General features: G+C 38.6%; 1 long non-coding RNA gene and 2 other non-coding genes across 4 annotated transcripts; all 3 read left to right on the forward strand.

The window, feature by feature from the left end:
• The first annotated feature begins 16,807 nt into the window (after nucleotides 1-16,807).
• On the forward strand, nucleotides 16,808-21,165 carry LOC138868102 (uncharacterized). Of its 2 annotated transcripts, XR_011406525.1 has the most exons (5): nucleotides 16,808-17,028; nucleotides 18,230-18,829; nucleotides 18,982-19,064; nucleotides 19,180-19,320; nucleotides 20,619-21,165. It is a non-coding gene; the product is annotated as an uncharacterized lncRNA (long non-coding RNA). The 2 variants fall into 2 exon arrangements; XR_011406524.1 differs by lacking the exon at nucleotides 20,619-21,165 and having other exon boundaries at nucleotides 19,180-19,492.
• On the forward strand, nucleotides 16,893-16,995 carry LOC138890895 (U6 spliceosomal RNA). Its single transcript, XR_011407259.1, has one exon. It is a non-coding gene; the product is annotated as a U6 spliceosomal RNA (small nuclear RNA).
• On the forward strand, nucleotides 18,071-18,177 carry LOC138890907 (U6 spliceosomal RNA). Its single transcript, XR_011407269.1, has one exon. It is a non-coding gene; the product is annotated as a U6 spliceosomal RNA (small nuclear RNA).
• Nucleotides 21,166-26,060: the final 4,895 nt, after the last annotated feature.

Genomic DNA, 26,060 nt, shown 5'->3' on the forward strand with positions numbered 1-26,060 from the left:
CATGGTTAATTTATTTACAACTCTTGGAATCCATTATAAAAACTTTGACCCAATTTCTAAAACAAGGAATTTGATTTTTTTTCTTTCCTTTTTGAGATGGAATTTCTAAGAAAGATTGCCCCACTCTAAACTTCGTGGGATTATGAAATATTTTATTTGGTATGACCGAACCGTAAGGCTGCCTACGTATCTTGTGGTGACAAGAATCAGGTCAAATGTAGTTCACAAAGATACTTTCCTGTTACTACTTTCCTTTTCTTTTTTTCTTTTTCCTTTTTTTTTCTCTTTTTCTTTTTCCTTTTTTTTCTTTATTTCTTTTTTTTTTTGAATTTTTCTTTTGGAATGAACTTTCTAAAATAAACCTACGGGGACATGAACTTTTTTTTTCGTATGACTCTAACTTGATTCCAAAAGAGAGGAGGTCAAAGAAATCAATACAGGCTCAAAAGGGTATCGAATGGTATAAGTATTTGGGTAGCTGAAAGAGGCCCTCCCAATCCCTGAAAATGCCAAGTACAACACATGCAACTTGAAATGAAAAAGGAAGAGCACATACAATATTTCTTTTACAGCTTCAGCATTGATATCACTGATATGCTTTCTAATCGAAGCCAACCCTGCACTACTATAGAGTAGCGAGAGCGGTCGAAGCAGATTTTACCCGATTAAGGTCGGGATCAATTTCCACAGGGATCTAGATATTGGAGTTGAGTTTCTATCTAAAATGGAGTTGTGTATTTGTTCCTAATTGCACTTCTAAACATTTTTGATTTTGAATTTAATTCTAATGTTATAATACTACAATGCTATATTAGACCAAGTAAAGCTAAGATTAAACTATTGTAAGTTGTTCAATGAGATAAAAGGCACTAGGGTAGTAACTTTCTCCTAGGTGGCTAATTGACGGATTCTTGAGTCTAAGGTTATATTGTCATATTTGGGAAGTATGATATAACCATTTCACGATTCTACTCACTCTACACCTCTCAGTGGTTCAAGTGATTTTGCCCTAATTGGCTTTCTCAAAACCAATTGGGTATGCAAATTTGTGCAAGCAATTTAGGTTCAAGTCGGGTATTACTATCTCTAGGTTTAACCCTTTAATTGGGGATATCAATCTCTTGAGTACGCCCCAATTCCTTGTTGGACCAATATCAGAGACTTAGGCTCTCTTTCTCAAGAAGGGCCAAAATCAACTAAACATAAACTAGTGTTTGCAACCACTAATTCAACAATTATACATGGAATTAGTCCAAATATCAAATACCCATAGACAATCAAGTATCAAAACACAAGATCCATCAATTACCCACACTAGAGTTGAGCCACAACCCTAGCTTATGGGTCTAGCTACTCATAATTATAGAAGAAAACAAAGAAATAGATGAAGAAAAGCCCATAATAATTAATTACTAGATAAAACTTGAAGATTCAATGATTAAACTCAGCTAAAATTACTCAAAATGGTAAAAGAGATGAAGTCACGAGCGCAGCTCTATGTACAAAACTATCTGATGACCTAAAATGGGAAAAAAAGCTATTTATAATAAGCTGAAAATTCTGGACAAAATACCCTTGCAGGGCTAGTGCGGACCGCACAAAATGCAGTGCGGCCGCACTAAGGCTCTGGGCTTCAATCATCTACTCTCTGAACTCGGGCTCTGTGGACCGCACAAAGTCGAGTGCGGTCGCGGTGGATCCTATTGCGGTCCGCACAAAATAGACCGCGGACTGCACTTCAACATCTAAACTAGCAACTCTCTAATCTTGGGCAATGCGGACCGCACGAAATCGAGTGTGGTCGCAATGAACCCAATGCGGACCGCACAAAACCCTTTGCGGCCGCATTGCCTGGTGGCCTGAAAAGTATAGTCTCTGAACTTCATCTTTGCAGACCGCACAGAATGGTGTGCGGCCGCACTGGCCCTGTTTGACTGAGCTTGGTCTTGTCTTGGTACTTGTGCAAGTTTCACTCCTTTTTGTGCTAGTTTTTGATACCTTGTCACCTAGTTGATCAAACTTGCAATCAAACACAACTTGTGAGCCTTTGAGACTATTTTGTATACAATTCTAATCAAAACTCAAGCAAGAAGAAGTGTAAAATGCATCACAATCCCTTATTATCACTTTCCACTTTTTTTTAGTGCGTGCTTTGTCAAGCACAAAACTCTTATTGGGTGATTTCTTCTTGACGATAGATACCCTTCATCTGTTTGGAGCAAACTCCCTTGACTTTATCTTGTAAATTGAGGTGTACTTGAACTCAAAATTGCTTGCTTCAAATTTTCTGTGATGCACTCTCCTTTAACGAATTCTTGTCATCCTATTAACTTTTCAAATTATCTGCCCCAGTTTCACATGGTTCGGGCTTCAAATGATCTCAAAATGTCCAAATCTGTACTTATTTCCCTCAAGTGTCCCTATCATCTTCAAAATTGCTTTATTGCTTCATGACTAAACTAACTTTTAAGACCAGGCCTATAATTATGTGTGCATGTCATGTCACTAGAACCAGCATGAAAAGAACTATAAAAGGAGACGAGAACTAAACAAAAATGACTAGAAATAACAGAAAACAGAAAATTACATTAGACAGATGGTGAAAGGGTTTGAAAAACAAAACAAGCATAATAAACTGGGGTACAACCCTGGAACAAACCTAGATAACACTAAATGAGTTACTACGACCAGAAGAACTAGGCAAAATAAAAGGATAGAAGGGTTTGAGTCACAAGACAATATCCGGATTACAACCCTGAAATAATCCGGACAACAGAAATGACAACAAAATGAACCATCAAGACTCCTTCTTGGGTATCCAAGAAAAGAGCATATTTCCAATCACCAAGCTCAACATCTTAGCCACTGAGTTCTGCATCAATAATACTAGAACCTTCACAAGTCTCCATCACATTGACCTTAGCAAATTACTTTTGGGTCCCTTTTGTCGGCTCGTTCTTAAGATCAACTTCTGGAACCGAGGGTGATAGTGTTGAAATCTTTGCGGCAAGTGGCCCTTCGAGGATCTCAGAAGAATTCTTATATTCTTTTTCAACACAAATCATACCCACCATATGCGTCTCATTATGAAAAGATGATGGACTTTGGCTAGTGTCTACTGCATCTGGATTTTGCACGACAATGTCACCTGCATCAATAAGCTTCTAAATTGCTCTTTTCAGATGCCAACACTTTTCTGTGCTGTGACTTGGGGCATTATAGCAATATGCGCACCTTTGAGAATAATCAAAATTCTTTGGACGAGGGTTCAACATTTTTATCTGAATCAGCTTCAACATGTCCAATTGTCTCAACTTTTGGAATAAACTGGCATATGATTCTCTAATAAGAGTGAAAGTCTTTTATTTTTCCTGTTGCCTTTTCATATTGTACTCTGGCCTCGGTTGGAACCTTTTGCGGGTAGATGGTTGATATAATTGAGGAGGCGGGTAGGATATTTGCGAAAATGGTGCAGGCCATTGTGGGTCCTGTAGATGTGGAGCATATGGTGGTGCATTATGGATGGAGTACTGAGAAGATGAGGTATGACTTTGGGGATTTTGTGGAGATAAGTAGCATTGAGGAGGATTATATGGAGCACAGGGATATCCATGGGGTCGATATTGAGGCTGAAAGCGTTGAGCAGGAATGCCCGCTGGATCCCATCGTTGACGGAGCTCAACAACATCTTTTCTATTTCTCTTTCTTCCACCCAGACTTACTGAGATGTTCTGAATGTCTTCTGTAGTATCTTTCAATGCAGAATAACTCATAATTTTGCCTGACTTGATTCCTTTCTCTACCATCTCCCCCATTTTTACTACATCATTGAAAGGTTTACCTAAGGCCGGGATCAAATGACTGAAGTAGGTAGGCCCCTGGGCTTGTAGGAAAAGCTCAACCATTTCTTCTTCACCAACCGGGGGGCTGACCCGAGCAGCTTATTCCCTCCATCTGAGCCCAAACTCCCTAAAACTTTCCTCGGGTTTCTTTTCTATCTTAGACAGGGAGGAGCGGTCTGGGATAATGTCTAGATTGTATTGAAAGTGTCGAACAAAATCTTGAGCTATGTTATCCCATGCATGCCACTTATTGAAATCTTGACGAATATACCATTCCAAGGCTTCCCCAGTCAAGCTCTCACTGAAATACGCCATCAACAAATCATCTTTCCCACCAACACTTCTTATTTCACTGCAGTAACCCCTCAGATGGGCTACTGGATCTCTACGCCCATCATACCAGTTAAACTTTAGCATTTAAAACCCCGCGGGTAGATGGACATCAGGGAACATACACAAGTCATTGTAAGACATGTTAGTCTGATTTCCCATTCCTTGCGTGCTCCTTAAGGACTGTTCTATACCTTTCAGCTTCCTAGATATCTTATCTCGCCCTTCTTTTCCTGTGAACTTCTCATTTTCAACATGAGGCTCATTCCGAAAGCTATGATTGTATGAGTCAGGGACCTTGTGGGAAACCTCTGAGGGGTAGTATTGGGTATCAATGGGGTTGAATTGGTGTTCACTGTTGGACCTGAGGAGAGGTTGTTAAGAAGTTGTGATCGTGGAGATAGTGGATAGGACAAGAGAGCAATTTTTGGGAAAGGTAGTTGGAGGACGAGTGATAGAGCTACTATGGTGGTTGGGAAAGCTGTGATAAGCGAGAGAATCTGAAGAGTATGGGGAATCATCTGGCACAATGACCGGAGTTTGGGTAAGTGTAGCATCTAAGAAGGTAGGTGGTGGAGGGGGTGGTGCCTTCCCAGTCATCCAAGCCCGATACATGTCCGTCATATGTTGTCTTAACATCCGTACCTTTTCAACCAACACATTGTCCTATTTAACCAATTGTTTTTGGACACCCGTATCAACCAACTCAATTCTGTTGTCATCTGCCATTGCCTTTCAATTTTATGTTGTAGAGAAAAGTTACCACTTTAAGAACCACAAATCAACCACTCTTCTGCTTTATAACAAAAGGAACAAAATAAGGTCATCACGTTAGCGTTAGGGCATTTAACAGCTAAAAATATCACATTGCGTGCAATGCACCTAGCAACAAGTAATGGTTCAAGAATTACTTCGAGGATCACAAGGTCACTTGGCATCATCCCAATTTGTTCAATTCAACCTTCTCTTTTCTTTGCTTTTCTAGCACTTCTTGGCTTGATCATTTTTCTTCCCTTTTTCCTTTTAATTATCACTCTTTTCTTTTCTCTCATTTCTCACATCCCATAATTTTACCTCTCTTTTTTCTCTTTTTTCTTCTTTTTTTTTCTTTTTTTTTTAAAAAAAAAATTATTCGATCGACCCTATGTAGGTTGCCTACGTATTATGACGCCGCATGAATCAGATCTTTGCGTAGTTCGGGAAGATCGGGAATAAAGTAAATAGACTAACGTTCTCATTTTCTTTTTCTTTTTCTTTTTTTTCTTTTTTTTGTTTATTACCTTAATGACTACTCTTATAAAAAACGAAATAAAAGAAGTAAATCTTTTTTTTTTTTTGAATTTTATAGACTTAATGTTCTATAACCTATTCTAAACTCAAGCTTAAACGAGCATATATCGTTTTTTTAAACAAATACTCTACGAGAAATTATTAAGGAAAAACCCCTAGAAGAAAAAAATATTTTTTGATTATCTTTTTTTAGGAAGAAAATCTAAAGAATAAACCAAAGAAAAATATTTTGAATTTTTCATTCGATATCCCTGGAAAAAAAATTCAAAACGAGAAATGAACAAGATAAAAAAAATATTTTTGGATTTCAGTTTTTGATTATCTAAGGAAGAAATTCTAAAGATAAACAACATATAAAGTATTTTTTTTTCCTTCTATGTACAATATCCTAAAGTTCGAGTGAAAATAAAAAGAATATTTTTTTTAATTCATTTTTCATTAATTTCCAAAGAAGAACCTCAAAAGAAAATCTTTTTGGATTTTTGGAATTAATATCTTAAAGAAAACTTTTAAAGGTGTACTAAAAGAAAATTCTTTTTTTTTTGAATTTTTAGTCTTAATGTACTAAAAGGAAATATTAAAGTAATTTTTATTTTTATTTTAGAGTTCTAGATATTAATTTCCTAAGGACAACCACCTCAAAAGAATCTTTTTTTTCTAGAATTAGTATTCTAAAGAAAGCTTCTAATGGAAATATAAAACACAAAATCTCTTCTTTTTTTTTGGATTTTTAATTTATAACACACTTTTTCAAATACAAAATAGGAAGTATAATAACAAAAGACTCCACATTATTGTACAAAATTAGAAGGTAAAAGACGACATAAAAAGAAAACAAACTAAAAACATAAAAAAAATCTCCTTAAACAATTCCTGAATGAGCGATCCTGACTAGACAGTCCTGGGGCGTCTGTCATGCTCAAACTCCGGTAAGTAGACCCACACCTGTACGAGAAAATTAAGACCAAATAAAGTTAAAGGCCTTGAACACTATGTGAGGCAATAACCCTTCCTGTTGGACACATGCAAGACATGATTGTGACTATTTTTCTAAAATTATCCTATGTGGCTAAAAGTGGCTAGAAATGCAAGATTTGGCTAAGACCCCGCGAAGCCAAGAACCTAAGACTCACTAGGAAGACCGGACCCTATGTAAATTACCTACGTATCCTGCCCCGAGAGACGAGAATCAGGTTCGCGTAGTTCGGGCAGATTGGATACGGGCGAGAATTAAGAAAAACAACTAACTTAGAGAAAATATATTTTTTTTGTCTTTTGTTTTGAAAAATGATGAAACATGTAAACTTTTTTTGGATTTTATTTTTCCTCTTTTTAAAAAAAATAATGGGAAAGTACAAAATCTTTTTTGGATTTTTTCATTTTTATTTTTCTTAGTCTTTTCTTGAAAAAGCGTGAAAGAAAATTATAATTGGGCCCTACTTGCTTTATTTTACACTTCATACTCTTTTCTTTCTCATTTTTCCTTAACCCGCACTGGTCTGCCAAATGACCCATTTTGCCCTTGAAGAATGTAACATATAGCACATAAGATGCATCAAGATGGTCTTTTATTTTTTTTGGGTATACCTGTCCTAGACGAACCCAACCCCTGTGTTGACTCCCCAAAGTCAAATGCACGTGATGCAAACAAGCGTTCCCACTAGGGATCGGGCATAAGGCTGAGTTATTCTAGGTTCAAAACCTAGGTATATTGTTCTAGAATAGTGTACCCAAGTGGACAACTCGAGTCGGGGGGGGGGGCTACGTACCGGGAACCAAAAGGCCATCCGACTTTGTCACTTGTCCGAGCCTCTTTCTGATTTAATGTAAGACACTAACAGAAAAGAAGTCACGCCAACGTACACTTCCCCGAAGATGAGAAGAGAAGGGTTTCGTAGCAGTTTATATACAGTTCAGATAATATCAAAGCGGTAAAAACAGCATTTAATACATTAGGCCCAAACATGTGATAAAATCAGATAATAAATAAAAGCCAAATATAACAATTATTCTAAGCTCAAATTCTTGAACCCTGAACCAGAGATTCTGGGTTCTTGTCCCCAGCAGAGTCGCCAGAGCTGTCACACCTCCTTTTTCTACCCCGAAAGGGTATAAGAGAGTTTTTTTCAATTTAAGTGACAATCAAAACAGAATTATTATATTTAGAAATCAGAGTCGCCACTTGGGATAATTTATGGTATCGCAAGTCACCGGTTTTAAATCCCGAATCGAGAAAGTTTGACTCTGTTTTACAGTCCGCGAATCACAGAAATCCAGGTAAGGAATTCTGTTAACCCGGGAGAAGGTGTTAGGCATTTCCGGGTTCAGTGGTTTTAGCACGGTCGCTCAACTGTTATTATTGGCCTATTTATCTGATTTTAAAATAACTTTGAAACCTATGTGCATTTTTATTCTTTTTAAACCTCTTTTAATGATCCAATTGTTATACAAATAATTATTTAATCACACATCGCGAATCTTATCACGGGAACCGTACCCACAATCCACAACGTGTTTATTTTATTGACAAGATTCAATTGTGGCCGGGTCACATAAATGTACCCCCAGATCTTAGAAATTAAGCATCACAACTGCGTCACGGGAACCATACCCGCAGCTATGACAGATAAAACAATGTACTATTTTTGTATTTTTTTTAATTTTATGAAAGGTACATAAAATAAAAATATTTTTTTGTAATTTTCATTTTGTGACGAAATAAAGCAAAATAGTCAAAATTAGTTGAAATAACTATATTAGACCTAAACTAAGTATTTAAATACTAATATATATAAAATCTTGGGGAGAGTCAAAAATCACATGTCTACAGGTATATTTTAGGCCTTAGATTATATTTGGCAAAGACAACCCAAAAAATTAGCATAAAATAGCCAAATCAACAAACTCTACTTCCCTATTTATTCTCTTTTTGTAACCCCTCTCTACCTCTCTCTGTGGTCTCCCTCCCCCTTTCTCCTCCCAATTCCACCACAAAACTACCGAAAACTTCCACTCGATAGCCCTCACTGCCTCCATACTCAATATCTCTTCTGTCTTTATTCACTTTTATCCTTCTTGTTCGGGCAAGACTCCACACAAACGAGAATCTGTCAAGACTCAAAAACCCAAGGCCACAAACTGATGAATTCATCCCCCATGTAAAATACTTTTCTTTGTAATTGTTAGACTACAGTGCTTGGGAATTATTTTTAAAGTTTTGAACTTGAATGGCTAGTATGGTTTTCTTTTTCAAGAGTCAGTTGACAATTGATCACGTAAAATTAAGCACAAATAATTCTTCTGTCATAATGACAATTAAAAAATTACAGAGAAAATTATGTGGTTGTTTCAAATCATGAACTTATTATTTCAAGTCAATTTTTTTTAATGTTACTCAATACTGTATTGGTCAAAATCTGACTAGTGCGGTCAAGCTGACCAACATCCAGTCCAAGCGACAGGGTATTGAAAGTTGACATAGCCTATTCTACGTCCAAGCACTCACGACATCCGTTGAGTCGGAAGAAACAACGTCCAGGGAACGATCAAGAAAGATAGTGCGAGAAAGAGTCAGACCAAGTAAATAGCAAAGGTCCCATGACTATATATAGGAAGGGAAAACCTTCGGTTGAAGGGGATTCTCCCTCTCTCATCACCTCCCTCTTCTGCAATCTTCTTAAAGAAAAAGAACAATTTAGCAATCTCGAAGAAGAGATGTAAAAGAACCTCTCCCATTGATTAATGGGAGTCACAACGAAAGTTCCAATAAGATTGGTAACTTCTATTTCATCTCATGTACTATTTGTTCAATTAGCTCATTGATCTGGAATATATTATGTCTAACTAAGATTTACCCCTTCATTCTTGATTGATTTATTCAAAAAGATTCCAATATCTTTTGAGTCAAACAATTTGGCACTGTCTGTGGGGATTTCTTAGTGAAATTTCCTAGTCTCTTCCAGATCAAAAACAAGAAACACGATTGCCCGCCGAAAAGAACTCTAAGGCAAAGCCCAACCCACGTAGGGCAAAAGCGCAGCATAGGAGGGGAAAGAGAGCTGAATGCAGTCACTAAATTCCGGAATCATCGCCCCATCAATCGTCGAAATGCCAAACAAAACGAACAACGTTACAAACCTACTCTCATTCACCGATCCATCGGATGGGGGGTAAGAAAAGTATCATTTTAACACACCTTCTGCTCTTTGCTCAAGCAGGAACAGAAATGCCGTGCGGGCAAGCGAGCAAAGAAACATCTCAATCAGAGAATGGGAAACTACTACAAGACAACCGAAACATCGCCCGCCGATGACACCTCCAGGCCGGAAGGCAGGAATCAGACAGGGAAACTACAATATGAGGGCAGAACGAACATAAGCGAAACAATAACAGTCTGTGCTCTCCAACATTACACTCTCCGATGCAAACAATATCAAACGAAATGGGACTCCCCCAGAGGATGCATGATTCTCCACAACTAGGACTGACGACGTGTTACTATTTCGATAAGTTCGAAATAACACCCTTTAAGGCCAAAGGCCTTCGCCGAAAATAAGAGTTCGACCTCGATCGAACGACAATGGGTTACTATTTTGATAAGTTCGAAATAACACCCTTTAGGGACAAGGACCTTCGCCAAAAAGAAGAGTTCGACCTCGATCGAACTACGAGGGTTACTATTTTGATAAGTTCGAAATAACACCCTTTAAGGACAAGGGCCTTCGCCAAAAAGAAGAGTTCGACCTCGATCGAACGATGACGGGATACTATTTTGATAAGTTTCAAATAACACTCTTTAAGGCCAAGGGCCTTCGCTAAAAAGAAGAGTTAGACATCGATCGAATGACGACGGGTTACTATTTCGATAAGTTCAAAATAACACCCTTTAAGGCCAAGGGCCTTCACCAAAAGAAGAGTTCGACCTCGATCGAACGACGACGGGTTACTATTTCGATAAGTTCGAAATAACACCCTTTAAGGCCAAGGGCCTTCACTGAAAAGAAGAGTTCGACCTCGATCGAACGACGACGGGTTACTATTTCGATAAGTTAGAAATAACACCCTTTAAGGCCAAGGACCTTCGCCAAAAAGAAGAGTTCAACCTCGATCGAACGACGACGGCTTACTATTTTGGTAAATTCGAAACAATACCCTTTAAGGACAAGGGCCTTCACTAAAAAGAAGAGTTCGACCTCGATCGAACGACGACGGGTTACTATTTCGATAAGTTCAAAATAACACCCTTTAAGGCCAAAGGCCTTCGCCAAAAAGAAGAGTTCGACCTTGATCGAACGACGATGGGTTACTATTTTGGTAAGTTCGAAACAATACCCTTTAAGGCCAAAGGCCTTCGCCAAAAAGAAGAGTTTGACCTCGATCGAACGATGACGGGTTACTATTTTGATAAGTTTGAAATAACACCCTTTAAGGTCAAGGGCCTTCGCCGAAAAGAAGAGTTCGACCTCGATCGAACAGCGACAGGTTACTATTTCGATAAGTTCGAAATAACACCCTTTAAGGACAAGGGCCTTCGCCAAAAAGAAGAGTTCGACCTCGATCGAACGATGACGGGATACTATTTTGATAAGTTTCAAATAACACTCTTTAAGGCCAAGGGCCTTCGCTAAAAAGAAGAGTTAGACATCGATCGAACGACGACGGGTTACTATTTCGATAAGTTCGAAATAACACCCTTTAATGCCAAGGACCTTCGCCGAAAAGAAGAGTTCGACCTCGATCGAACGACAATAGGTTACTATTTTGATAAGTTTGAAATAAAACCCTTTAGGGCCAAGGGCCTTCACCAAAAAGAAGAGTTCGACCTCGATCGAACGATGACGGGTTACTATTTCGATAAGTTCAAAATAACACCCTTTAAGGCCAAGGACCTTCACCGAAAAGAAGAGTTCGACCTCGATCGAACGACGACGGGTTACTATTTCGACAAGTTCGAAATAACACCCTTTAAGGCCAAGGACCTTCTCCGAAAAGAAGAGTTCAACCTCGATTGAACGACAACGGGTTACTATTTCGATAAGTTCGAAATGACACCCTTTAAGGCCACGGACCTTCGCCGAAAAAAAGAGTTCGACCTCGATCGAACGACAACGGGTTACTATTTCGATAAGTTCGAAATAACACCCTTTAAGGCCAAGGGCCTTGGCCGAAAAGAAGAGTTCGACCTCGATTGAACGACGATGAGTTACTATTTCGATTATTTCAAAATAACACCCTTTAAGGCCAAGGGCCTTCGCCAAAAAGAGGAGTTCGATCTCGATCGAACGACGACGGGTTACTATTTCGATAAGTTCGAAATAACACCCTTTAAGGCCAAGGGCCTTCGCCAAAAAGAATAGTTCGACCTCGATCGAACAGCGATGTGTTACTATTTCGATAAGTTCGAAATAACACCCTTTAAAGCCAAGGGCCTTCGCCAAAAAGAATAGTTCGACCTCGATCGAACAACAATGGGTCGATATTTCGACAAAAGTTCGAAATCGCACCCTCAAGACCACGAGCCATCACCAAAGAGAAAATTCGAAATACTCCTAAGGCCGAGAGCCGTCAGGAAATAAAAAGGGAAAGAAACACTGGGACTCGATATACGAGAGTCTACCCCGCACCAAATTCGCGGAAAGCAAAAACAAAGATAAAATACAAGGCAAATAATAACAAAAAATTCTTCTTTATACAAAGTCACTGCGCAAACAGTCGCGGATTACATACAACCCAAGCCAGCAATATAAAAAAAGAGAGAAGAAAAGAAGCGGGAAGGAGAAAGAAATAACGACAACCGACTACAAAAAAAATAACAATGATAAAAAGTAGAAAACAGACAAAGACATCATTTTTTCACTCAGCATCATCACCGCCGTCATCATCACCACCATTTCCAGGAAGTCCTCCCTCATCATCCGCGCCCTCATCGGCCTCCGGAGTCGCAGAGTCATAACCACAACTGATGCGGGTCTCCTGCGCTTTTGCCCGTGCTCCTTCATAAGAGGCCTCAGTAACATTGCCCGCCTCCCACAAACACTTGTATATATACCGCTAGGCCTTGGCATGAACCCAAAGCTCGTGCAAGTGGTGGGGGCAGCGGTGGAGGAAGACTCAATTTGAGCCAACAATCACCCATTTTCAGCCTCCAATGCGGCGACCCGTTCTCCTAAGGTCGAAGCTTCCCAGTCGATCTCACCAATGCGTTCCTCAAGCCTCGCCTCCATCAGCGTGGTCGTCGCTCTCTCTGACTCCTGCTCGGACTGGAGGACACGGATAGTGTTCTCCAGGGCCGCCGCCCTTGCTGAAGCCGCAGACCAGGCGCTCTCAATACTCTCCAACCCGACAACCTTTCTCTCCAACTCGGTCAACTTTCCCATCCACTCCGCACTCATCGCCTTGACCTTGATAAGGTTCTGATCCATTTCGGCCTGTATTGTCCTTAGTCTCCACAACAAATAGTCACACTCTGCAGCTACCCCTTTGCCCAACTCAAGCTCTTCGTCCTATGCGCGAAGTTGCTCCTCGAGTACACCGTTTCTACGAACGGCCTCCATCAACTGCTAATCTCTCTTCTCCAATTCCTCGCCAAGGGATTGAGCACCGGGATTCTCCCTTAGCCGCCCGTGCATCTCACGGCACTTGTCGCAATAGCGTCGATACTTCTCCAGCATCTTTAAGAAAATCGTGGCCCAAATGTCGGCCCTACACATACTCTCCACCTACACCATGTACGTCTGAAAATGAGAAGATGGGTTAAAGACATATCAATAGGAAAAATGAGAGAAGTATAAAAGAAAAAGTGTAACGTACTCTCAAGCCCATAGCGGCCACCTCATTCATCAAATCGATATCAGGAACGCTCCGGAGAGCCTCGTTCTCAGCAGCGGAGAACAAAATTTCAAACTGCGGTACCAAATCCTCCATGTCCCCTAGGAAGTTAACATCCGAAGAGATCTCAAAAACACGTGTCGGGCCTCCCGCACAAACCACCGAGTGGGTAATACCCTCCTCAAACATCCTAACATCATCAGGATCGAGGTTTGACTCGGATTCATAGTGGTCGACCACAATGCCTTTTCCTCTGTCAGCAGCTGAGGAGGAAGCACGACCAGGTACGGATAATGAAGGCACGTCCGAAACCATAACAGCAGCCTTAGAAATCTGGCCCCCCCACTATGGCAGGCTGTTGATCAACGATAATGGCAAGAATCTCTATCGGCGGAGCAAATACGATGGCTAGCTCCATCTCTACGGGCAGAATGGTATCAATTCCTGCCCCAAATCCTGTCAAGGGAGAGTCGTCCAGGTGTATTACAGTTGGAGGGGTTGCTTAAAACTCTATTCGCCGCCTTTTGGACGGCCCTTCCTCTTCCTCAGCACGGGGAGATTCTCCTGTTAGACGAGCAATACGAGTCGGGACCTCAGTCTGAGAAGTGGCCTCCGCAGGAATAACTACGACCGCAGACTCAACTGAAGTAGCCCTCGATGAAGACCGAGCGGTAGGTGCTGTCACCGGGCGAGCAGACGATGTCGGCTGACAAAAAGCTAATGGGGGAGCCCTCGCTCTCCGCGCTCTCCCTGTCATCGAAAAACAACACTTAAGAAACTAAGTAAAAAGAGAGAAAAAATAGCAAACAAAAACGACATCTCACCTGTAAGGGGCCTGCGTCCAAATTTGTCATAAAAGGCCGACCATGTACGAACCCCCGCTGTATGAGGAAGGATGGCGCTCACCCACTCGCGGATACCATCGACTAAGGGAAGAGGCAATTTCTCGGCTGCAGAGAAATAACAGGTTTTAGTACTGTAACAAAAAGCAATCGGATATCTAGCCAATTGAAAACTTAAGAAACTTACGCGTGAAGTTCCACTTCTCAGGGAACCCCGTTAGATCCGCCACATTGTGCTCGGTCCGCACATAGAAGTAATTCTCGTAGAAACGACGGTTAGCCCTGTCTTCCATTTTCACCACCAGACTCTTCGACCCCCGAGGACGCATATGAAGCATTGTGCCGCGAATGAGTTGAGGGGCGAAGATATTGAGCATGCGATCCAAAGTGATCTCACGACCGGCGAGTTTCGCAAACTTGAGCAACATAAGGAACAACTTGTACAGATACAATGAAAGTTGGGCGGGGCGTACCTCGTAATAATGATAGAAATCTACCACCAGGAGAGGGAGAGGAAATGTGTATTCGATAAGAATGGGGTAGGCGTAGACCATGCAGTACATAGGACGGTCAAAATGAACTATGTCATTCCCTATTGCCGATCGCATGTCAACATAATTGGGGATTCCCCACCTAGCTTTCAACTCTACAATGTCTTCTTCTTTCATAACAGAAGGGACAGGTTCCTGCTCCATCCCGGCGCGACCGCAAAAATCGCTCCATTCTCTCCTAGGACGAGGCAAGCTCTCGACTACTGATGGAACCTCTTCATCTTCCACCACTTCTACTCCTCCGGTGGCCAAAGCAACATTTTCTGGCACCGAAATGTGACAGGGAAATCAGTGCGAGAAGAATCACCAGCCATTTTGTTAAGATGGTGTGGCAAAAAGACAATGGAAAGGAAGGATGAAAGTTTTCAGTCAAAATAGGGGCGAATGAAAATTCAGAGTATCAGGAAGAAAGTATATCCACAAAATTCTTTGAAGTACAAGGCAGAGAAGTGTGTCAATCGAATGATGTGTTTCTTCTATTTATAAGCGACATAAATCCCCCCAAGCGCGAAACCCAAGAGTCACCAATCGCATCTGATAGGGCACGAAATGTTTCGGTTCCCCAGGAACGTGTGTCATAATGGTGGCAACCATGAAACAACGCTTTAACACCAAACGACGTTTCGGTTCCGAAACAGCCGCAATGGTCCAAGGATATTGAAAGAACGTCGTCATCTCACTTGAAACCTAAGAAGCATAACTAAGAAACGAGAAGTCAGATTTTTCTCGAATTTGTAGCGCTCATGATCTGTCTGCCTGGCCCAGCAGGGGACGACCCCGACAAACGGAGGGACTAATTGTATTGGTCAAAATCTAACCACTGCGGTCAAGCTGACCAACATCCCGTCCAAGCGACAGGGTATTGAAAGGCGACATAGTCTATTCTACGTCCAAGCACTCACGACATCCATCGAGTCGGAAGAAACAACGTCCAGGGAACGACCAAGAAAGCTAGTGCAAGAGAGAGTCAGACCAAGTAAATAGCAAAGGTCTCATGACTATATATAGGAAGGGAAAACCTTCGGTTGAGGGGGCTTCTCCCTCTCTCCTCGCCTCCCTCTTCTGCAGTCTTCTTAAAGAAAAAGAACAATTTAGCAATCTCGAAGAAGAGATGTAAAAGAACCTCTCCCTTTGATTAATGAGAGTCACAACGAAAGTTCCAATAAGATTGGTTACTTCTATTTCATCTCATGTACTATTTGTTCAATTAGCTCATTGATCTGGAATATATTATGTCTAACTAAGATTTACCCCTTCATTTTCTTTGATTGATTTATTAAAAAAGATTCCAATATCTTTTGAGTCAAACAAATACTACGACTAGACTGGATTTACATGTTTCTGCCAGCGGAAGGAAGGCGAAAGCGCAATATCATTATGTATCTCAGTGTTAGTAGGTTGCTACTTTTTGAAGACCATAAAGGAGGAGAAATTGGCATACAAATAAGGAAAAATAAATTTTAATATACATATTATTATTGTGATATACATTTATTGGCCATATGGTGTCAATATCTATAACTAGGGTTTTTTCCTGCTAATTATGTAGGTACGTTGTCACACCTTATTAAAATTTCGAATGTAAATAGTTTCGTACGCGGGATAACAGTGAAAAAGGGTAAAAAAAATAGCACGGGCTAGCCAGTTTTCGGACTGGTCATTAAAAAATAGCCATCGTTTGTAAAGTCATTGAAAAATAGCCCCTATTTTACTGCAACACAGAAAGTTCTAGCATAATATACGGGAGATCGGTGCATCTGTGTATGAACTTTCAGCATATTATGCTGGAACTCCAACACGCGAAAAGTTCTAGTATAAATCTCCAGCATATTATGTTGGACCGGTATATTATACTGGAACTCTAATATATTATACTGGAAAATATACTGAAGTGTTTTTCTAGATTTTGAATAGCGTTTTCGTTCAAATTTATCTTTATATAAAAAGTGACTAAATTTTAATTATTTTTAAAACTATAACTATTTTTGAATAATCACTTGTAAATCGAGCTATTTTTAAATTTCTCCCTGAAAAAAGCCCTAAAAATATGCAGTTCTCAACGGGCTTAATGTTTTCCACCCCATCTTCCAATGGGCTTTAAGACACTAACTAAACGAGAAAAGGAATAGGCTTTCTGATTCCATTCCGACGAAAAGCCCCCCAACCAGCTAGTCCCATACCGACCAGAACATAAAACTACAATGGAGTTCGTCCCTTCGGGGACATCCGATAAAATTGGAACGATACAGAGAAGATTAGCATGGCCCCTGCGCAAGGATGACACGCACAAATCGAGAAATGGTCCTCCTCAATTTGTTAGGGTTTTGTTCGAACATTCAATCTCAGGTCTGTTTCGTCCTCCTTATTTTTGTTTTGTTTCATTATTTTTGTTTTGTTTTGTTTCATTATCCCTCTTTGGTTATGTAAATTGTTATAAAAGTTTCTTGCTTTATCAAATATCCATTAACATTTCCTTTGGGTGGTTTAGTTGTTGAACTAACCATCTAAATAATTGGTCCGATTAGAGAGTTATAAGCTGAGATATCCTTGCTATTGCATGCTTTATGTGAGAGTGAAGTAGCTATTTTCATGTTTTCGTGACAGTAAAACAATTATTTAGATAGCTGCTGCTCTTGGCTTCCATGAACGAATAAATCATACAGAAATTGATCGTCATTTTGTTCTACAAATTGTGCGAGAAAAGAAAACCCAAACTGAGTATATTTACAGCCATTGTTGAAAGTTAATGTAGTAACTAGTACAATTAGCTGCTACTGATATACATTATAAGTGATTTTGCGTGATGATAGTGAGGTTGAGAAATAGTGGATGACTGTTTGTGTATATACAAACATAGTTATGTCTGCGGAAATATAGGATGGCATTCTTTTGTACATTTATTGGACGCATTTGTTGGATGAATACAATAAATAGTTATTGTGCATCAATTTATACTCTTTTGTTCTCTAACTCAACTACATCCCACTGTCCTTCTGTTCTTAGTTCAAGCTCGTTTTAATCCCTCTAAATGTAGAATCTTGACATCAGCTTCAAGAGATTTCGAGCAAATAAAACTAGGAATGGAAATCCTAGGTGAAATTTTTTGCAGAGATCTAAGAAAAGCAAAGAAAATATTTTTTCTTTTGGTAGTAGTCAAAAAGGCTTGTAATCATGCTCTTTGTATTATTCTTGGTTGAGTTATAATTGTTCTTGACACCCTATATTTCATTAAAGGTGATTGTGTAAAATATAGATGAGGAACAAAATCTTATAAAAAGCAAAATGTTAACGATTAAGTTACACCTACGGTGAAGTAACTATCTATATCTGGAAGGGACAATGGAGGAGTATGCTGTATAATTGAAAAAAGGAAAAAAAAGAAAAGGAAATATAGTGCTTGAAAATGAAAGCAAAATTGGAATGCTCGGAGAAGATTAATATATCCCCTGCTGCGCAAGGATGAAACCCACAAATCGAGATATGGACCAAATTTTTTTGACATTTTTTGATCTGGCTTTAAACAAGTTATGGTCCTCTTTCATCGCAGGTCATATGGGTCTGTGTCGATCGGATGGCGCCAGTCAAATGATCGGAAAATCAGGCCACCGGAAAAAGAGGATGCCGGTGAGGGAATCGGAGCTGTGAGAGAGAAACTCATGTTTGATCTCCAAACGAAAGCTGATAAGATAAAAGATGCGACTTTTAGAGAAGGTTTGGAGGAGCAACCGGAGAAGGAACTGTCTCCGCCGCTGGCGAAAACTGCGACGGCGGCTGTATCATATGCCTGTGAATTGTCCAGGCTGTGGAACTTGAGGACTCGGCGTGCGGCTTGTAAGGAGCCTAACAGATTCGTTGCCGGTGCCGGCGGAAGTGGTGGTGGTGGATCGAAAGGAGGGTTGAAGATTGATGCTAATAGAACTAATGCTCTGTCGTTGTTAAGGACGGAAAACAAATCTCCGACACTTCGAAGTGATTTGCCGGTGGAGCGGCCGCCGGAGCTTCTACCGCCGGCGAGAATAGACAGAGAGTAAAGTTTTTGGTTCCCCTTTCGCGAGGAGAAATCGAGGAGGATTTCATGGCGATGGTTGGACATAGGCCACCTCGTAGACCCAAGAAACGAGCTAAATTTGTTCAAAAGAATTTGGATGTAAGTAAAAAAATTTCCTCTATAAATTGAAGCTTTTGATTTATGATGATCGGACTAAATATATGGAATACATATAAAAGATTGTAATTTGCACATAGCAGTAGTTGTTGTTGATGATCATTTTGATAGTGTAATGTGAATTGATGTTTCAGTGCAGACGTTATTTCCAGGGTTGTGGTTGACGGAAATTACACCTGACTTATTCAAAGTTCCTAAAGATCAGTACATTGAAAAGGTAAACATTCATCATTTTGTACTTTGAAGACTAGTCATGTTTCAGATTTGGATATCATGATTTATCTCAACGCTAGTTTGGAAGCTAATCATGATTTTGATGTTTGTTTTTGCAGATGGGAAGTTGGAAGCTTGTTTTTTTCTCTGACAAAAGATGATGTTTTTTGTTGCTCCGGTGATGCTAATTCTGTTAAAATGACTCGATTTGTTTATAATCTTCTCTATTTATGTTCATCGGAATACGTTTAACATAGTAGGTATGTTCTCAGATCAAAGACAATTGTTCACAATGTGAGCTGAATTTTTAATATTTTCAAGTGAATTATTCACTACCTTGTTCCTGTTCTCCGTAAATTCAATTGTTTGTATTCCTCATGAAGTAGTTCTTTACTTTCTTCTGTCTGATAATCCAAGAGCAAAATTTTCCTATCTGCGCTTGATCTTCTGAAAGTGCAAGCTCCCTCTTCAATCGTAAGAAATTGTAGTAATATTCTATGGCAGATTTCAAACTTCTGCTGCTGTTTACTCTTTTTTTTTATGTTAGCTTGATCTTGAAAACCTGAACTACAAGTAAAATGTTTCTGCTAAGTTGCCTGAAATCTGCACTTTACGTCTTTTTTGCTGAGTAGCTACTAGTAACTAATGATGTATGTCCAGATTGATCTGTTATTTCTTGCATTTGAATTTATATCTCTTAGAGTCACATGTTGTAAAATGTAATACCTTGGATACTTTCCCGAGTGATGAGCTGTTTGCTAAACAGGAATGCTGGAAAATTATGAATATATGTTTTTCCATGATAGAACCAATGCAGTTATTTAAAGGATTATAATGTATGTTATGAAAAAGTGTTGAAAAGGAAAGAATTTTACTTCAGATTTGAATGCATGAACTTGAAACTGGAAGCATCATTTCTTTTAAATGATTAGTATATTTGCTGGTTAAAAGGTCTCTGCAAAGTGTATGATTAGTATATTTTATCAACAACATAATATACCCAATGTAATCCCACAAGAGGAGTAATTAGTATATTTTATCAAGAACTTAATTTATATATATATTGGTAGTGTAAAGCTCTTTTAACACTATAAGGGCTCGTTTGGTACGAGGGATAAGGGATAATTAATCCCGGAATTAAATTTGAGATGAATTTATCCCATTTTTTATGGGGACAAAATCGCGGTATAACTAATTCCGGGATTAGTTATCCCGGAATTGTGGTGTTTTTTAATCCTTATGGAAGGGTGGGATAACTAATTCCAGGATAAATAATACCAGAATAATTAATCCCGGGATAACTTATTTCCAGCCAAACGACCCCTAAGTATATTTTTTACCTATTATAGCGAATTATTTACTCTTATTTCATATGTTCAAATTAGGTGTATAATTATCTGTTGTAGGTAATTTTTTAACCTGTTAGTGCAGAAAACTCAGGCTCAACTTTGAAAGCATTAGTGGATTTGGTTATTTGGTTTGGTATGGGTGGCTAATTGAATCATTTACGTAGACCATTCATTATTGGGAACATTATCCTACTTTCTTGTTTATGCAGTGGAAGCTTTGATAATATATTGCAAGCACTTTTGTATACGGGAATTGCATCGAGGGTCAGCCTCGTAATGGATCAGACTAGAGCACGAAGACAAGGTATCGAGTTCGCGAATCGAAGTGCCTGTCGAGATCGAGGCCAGCAACGATCAAGACCAAATATGACAGACTTCGAGCAAGGCGCAATAACGGAAAGACGAGATATTCGTAATCGGTCGAAGATCACGGCGGAAATCCCGGAACAAATTTGATCAAGGGCGATTGTTCAGGCTAATCATGGGATTTACTTCCGTAATTAGAATTGTACCTGTCACACCTCCTTTTTACCACCCCGGAAGGGGTATAAGGAAGTTTTTTCCAATTTAAGTGACAATCAAAACGTGATTTATTTATTTATTCAGAGTCGCCACTTGGGATAATTTATGGTGTCCCAAGTCACCGGTTTCAACTCCCAAATCGAAGAAGATTGTCTCTGTTTTAAGTCTGCGAACACAGAAATTTGGGTAAGGAATTCTGTTAACCCGGGAGAAGGTGTTAAGCATTCCCGGGTTCCGTGATTTTAGCACGGTTGCTCAACTGTTATTATTGGCCTATTTATTTGATTTTAAAACATCTTTGAAACCTATGTGCATTTTATTCCTTTTAAAACCGCTTTTAATAATCTAATTATTATACAATTAATTATTTGATTACACATTGCGAATCATGTCACGGGAATCGTACCCACGATCCATAACATGTTTACTTTATTGACAAGATTAAATTGTGGCCGGGTCACATGAATGTACCCCCGGATTTTTAGAAAATAAATGTCACGACTACGTCACGGGAACCGTACCCGTAGTTGTGATGTTTTATTATGACGCGCCTAGAGCAAGTTAAAATGTTCAAAGACTAATTACTAATCTAAACTCAGTTGAAACTCCGCGAGGTCAAATAAATCAACTAAAAAAACTCACGTCATCAACCCTTTTTAGCTTAGGGCGCCCAACTCAAATCTAATCATCCAAGCACAATTCCTGAATACTCATCAATACGTAAAATAATAAGATATGATTTGAACTTAAACTGATAGGGACATCATTAGCAAAGAAAACAATTTGATGAACGAACAGAAAATAAACTGACCCCTGTCTCACTATACTGGACAAACTTTTAATGCCAAACTCTTCTGACTTTCTTTCTTCATACATTCAATAGTGTTTCATTGTCATGGAGTACAAATTGAATACAAAATCAAGCAACTACTATGAAAGAACCTGGCTAATAAAACACTCCAAAGCACCAAATTTGTTTAAATAGAAAGAACTTCCGGTGAATGCAACAATATAAGAAATTCTGGCAAATTTGATTTACTCCACATAACCTCAAAAAATTAAACGCAGCGGCAGAGAAATGAGCCTGCACAAAGCTATTTGAAACATGAAAAACCAATTGCAACAGTTTGACTCATTCTTAATTTGATACCCTAAAAATGGATTTTAAACCAACAACTATAACTAAAGCACGACTTGGATTTCCATTGACTTAACAAGACTTAAAAATTAGCATAAATATTCATCCCCAGATCGACCAAGTTGTCTTTAGCCCCCAGAACATCCAAATGCGACCACTCCCCTTGTTAAGCAAACTGAGAAATTAATTGCCAAAGAGGGCTGGGGAAATGTTCATTGATATACTACTGCTTCATTGCCAAATAAAGTTAACTGAGTAAAATAGGCACTCATATCAAAGTACTACTGCCGATGGGACAAGGAGAAACTGAAAAGAGAAGACTACAAGATATTTAACCTCTTAAGAACTGTTAACTCTAGAAGTGAAACTCAAATCGATGGGGCAACTATGAACAAAACTTAATTATAAATCAAGGACTTAAGCTAGCAGCAATCCAGGAATCGTTCAAAGCCCAGTTCATGTCCGAGTATTGGTGAATATGCAAAAGAAAGCTATGAAACTTAAGGGACGATGATTCAGTTATTTCAAAATCCAAGCGCAAGAGTGTTATTCAAGTGAAAAAGAAAAATGGATGCAGTTATGTACATACATATTTCGCATGACAACTTAACCTCTGTTTTGAACCCAAAATCTAAGAAGCAGGATTATCACCATCACAGCTGCCAAATGCAGATACTCTAACAGAAACTAGCGCTTCAAATAGCCTGACACAACTGACTCATGTTTGAAAAAAGCAAGAAAGCGAACAAATAGTCTAATACATTTTTAGCAATAGGCATGAACAAAACTAGCAAATTGACTTCAGCAAACAGCAAGACATGCATATTTAGTCCTAATTCCAGTAAAGTAACAGCTGCAATGGTGCCAATCTTGGCCAAAAGTGAAGCAGACCACTAGAACTGTGAGCACATAGATAGCTAGTTCAACTGATTGGAATTTTAGTGTCCAGATAGTCATGCATTCCTAACGTAAAGGCATGAATGAAAACTACGCGTAACTCGACTGATTTGTGACTAGTACATGAGCAAGCATGAAATTTCAGATCAATATATGATTCATTCACCTGATTCAACTAGCGAGAACACACCAACTTGACAACTCATGATACAATAAAACCGAACAAAGTTAAACTTCGACTAATTAGCAACCAGATTTCAAACATTTTTCCCAAACAAACCATGATCCAATAGTGATAGAAGGGCAAATGAGCACACACAGCTACATGTTTAGATGAATTCCAAGACTAGAGGATTATATGGACATTCAATAGCACACATGTGAAATCATGGAAGAAGCTGAAAACAAGAAGAACAGAGCAGCAAAAATGACAAATGTCAACTATTACTTTAAACTTCAACACGTTTTATAGTTCATTCAGAGATCGATTCACAACGAGAACCAAAGGGAAGAAAGAAATGAACCTGGAAATAAGAGACTGAATTAATACAACACTGAAATCGACCAAAAGGAAGCAAATAGCAGCTGAAAATCAACCCTCGAGCAGCAACAACCTTGAACTTCTCAAATGACTTCCATTTTTAAACCAAAATCCAGAATCAAAATGAAGAAGACGGACTCTAGAGATTTCGAAAAAAAAAACTTTAAACAATAATTGACATGAAATGAAATAGCCGAACACTCAATGATTTTTTTGTTGTTCCAGTATCAGAAATAAAAGAACAATAAAAGCTGAAGAAGAAAAATCTCTCAAATTCTTTTCCAAAATCCTCTCTAAAAATCCCTCTGAATCCTCCTCCCCTTACAAAATTGGATCTGGTCCCTTTTGACAACGAGCCCTTGATAAATGTGAGGCTCAAATTGAGTGAAATCAATCCAACGCCTCACACTCATCCAACAATCGTTCTCCAGAACCTTCCAATCGCGTGCTATATCTCAAATCGGGCGAGTAAGAGGAGGGAGAATATTTGGTGTCAGAAACCGTTAGAATTACTCTACTATATAAAGAGGGTTTTAACCACTTTGTAGACACCTCACATTCACGCATATCAAAGCATACAATACTTCCCATCTTATATTCTCACTTTAACTTACATTCTCTTATTCATCAGCTTGTCACATTTTAATCGTTCTCGAACAAAGCTCGAGGGTATTCAAGCTCGAGAGCTGAATTATGTTCAAACACTAGTTTGCTTTATTTTATTGTCAATTTTTATTATTAATCTTTGTATTTATCAATTGGTATTAGCCGAAATCATGTATCCTTAAAATCACATTATAAGTTTAATTGTTATCCAATTTTTAGGGTAAACAACTTTACAATTGAATGGGTAAAGAACTACCAAAGTGAATGAATCGTTATACGCATTGTCTTTTATACGATAAAGAAACTTACTAAATTAAATCAAACAAAACAGCAATAATAAAGTGCTGATTCAGTGCAAACAAGAATAGTTGTTGAACTATCTCAGAATTAAAAAAAAAAAAAAACTTGTTGATTTTTCAGAATTTTTTTTCCTACTAAGCACCAATATGGAAAAGTTTTTCTCTACCTTAAGTAGTTTTTCAATTTTCTGAAAAATCTGAACAAAATAAATTTTCTAATGGCGTTTGATTGAAAACAATTCCCCCCCCCCCCCCCCCCCCCCTCAATTTTTCCGGCTTTCAAACAAAAAAAAAATGTTTCCAATTATAGAGCTAACGATCATATAACCATTTTGGTGGGGAGATGGGCATTCATATAACGGAAATAATTTTGTACTTAGATACGGTGGTTCAATTTTTTCATGGAAATAGATTTTATAATTTTATTTTTGTCCTTTCTAAGACTTTTAAAAAAAAAAATAATAAGTGCATTGGTTCCTTCTTATAATTCCCTTTTGTCCACTCACGATCCAACTTTCAAGCACGAGAAAATTATCTCGGAGCAGACCACGAAGAGAAATTGCTATTAATACACCAAAATTTAAAAAATATAAGCACGGAATAACCTAACTCTCTTGAGTTCGAGTTTATTCACTAATTATTTGTTTGACGAACTTCTTTTATTCCATGACACAAGGATTGAAAGAAAAGAAAAAAACTTACACTCAGTTCATATACTAAATTAAGGCTGGCATTCGGTCCGGGTCCGGTCCCAAACGGGCTTTGCGGGTCGGGCTCAAACGATCCGGGCTCAAATGGACCCGATCTTCGTGGTCCGGGCTTAAACGGACCCGGGCTTCATGGGCTTTTGCATGTAACCAGATCGGGATCGTGTAGTAATGGTCTCGGGCTATGTGGGTCGGGCCTGGGCCCAAACAGGCCTAAACGGGCCTTGACTATTTTTTTAAAACTTTTTTTTATCTAAGGCAATTTCTTGTAAATTATATAGCTTATATAAGATTGTATATACTAACTACTAAGTGTATAGTATAGAAGCTATATTCGAATTTTGATATATATATATATATATATATATATATATATATATATATATATATATATATATATATATATATATATATATTAAGATGAACTCGGTATCAAAGTTGCAAATTAAAGTTTACATTTAATACTTCAAATTAAAGTTCAATGCCTTCAACGTAATACTTCAAATTAATGTCACAAACTAAAACATTAAGCATAATACGTCTAATAATTTTAAAATAACACAAATTGTCTCAAATCAACTTAAAAGCATAAATTGTGTGTTGTCTTATTGGTCTGAAAAGCTGACCGACTGCGAAAAAGTTGTTTCGTTTCAGAAAAAGTGAATATGTATAGCGCGTCTAATAATTTTAAAAATAACACAATTTATCTCAAATCAACTTAAAAACATAAATTGTGTGTTGTCTTGTCAGTCTGAAAAGCCGACCGACTGCGGAAAAGCTATTTCGTTTCAGAAAAAGTGAATATGTATAGCACGGTACAATACTACATTTTATGTGTTGTCTTGTCGGTCTGAAAAGCTGACCGACTGCAAAAAAGTTGTTTCGTTTCAGAAAAAGTGAATACATATAGCGCGACACAATACTACTGTGACGACCCGGCC

Source organism: Nicotiana sylvestris, chromosome 4 (assembly GCF_000393655.2).
Source record: "Nicotiana sylvestris chromosome 4, ASM39365v2, whole genome shotgun sequence".
Taxonomy (NCBI): domain Eukaryota; kingdom Viridiplantae; phylum Streptophyta; class Magnoliopsida; order Solanales; family Solanaceae; genus Nicotiana; species Nicotiana sylvestris.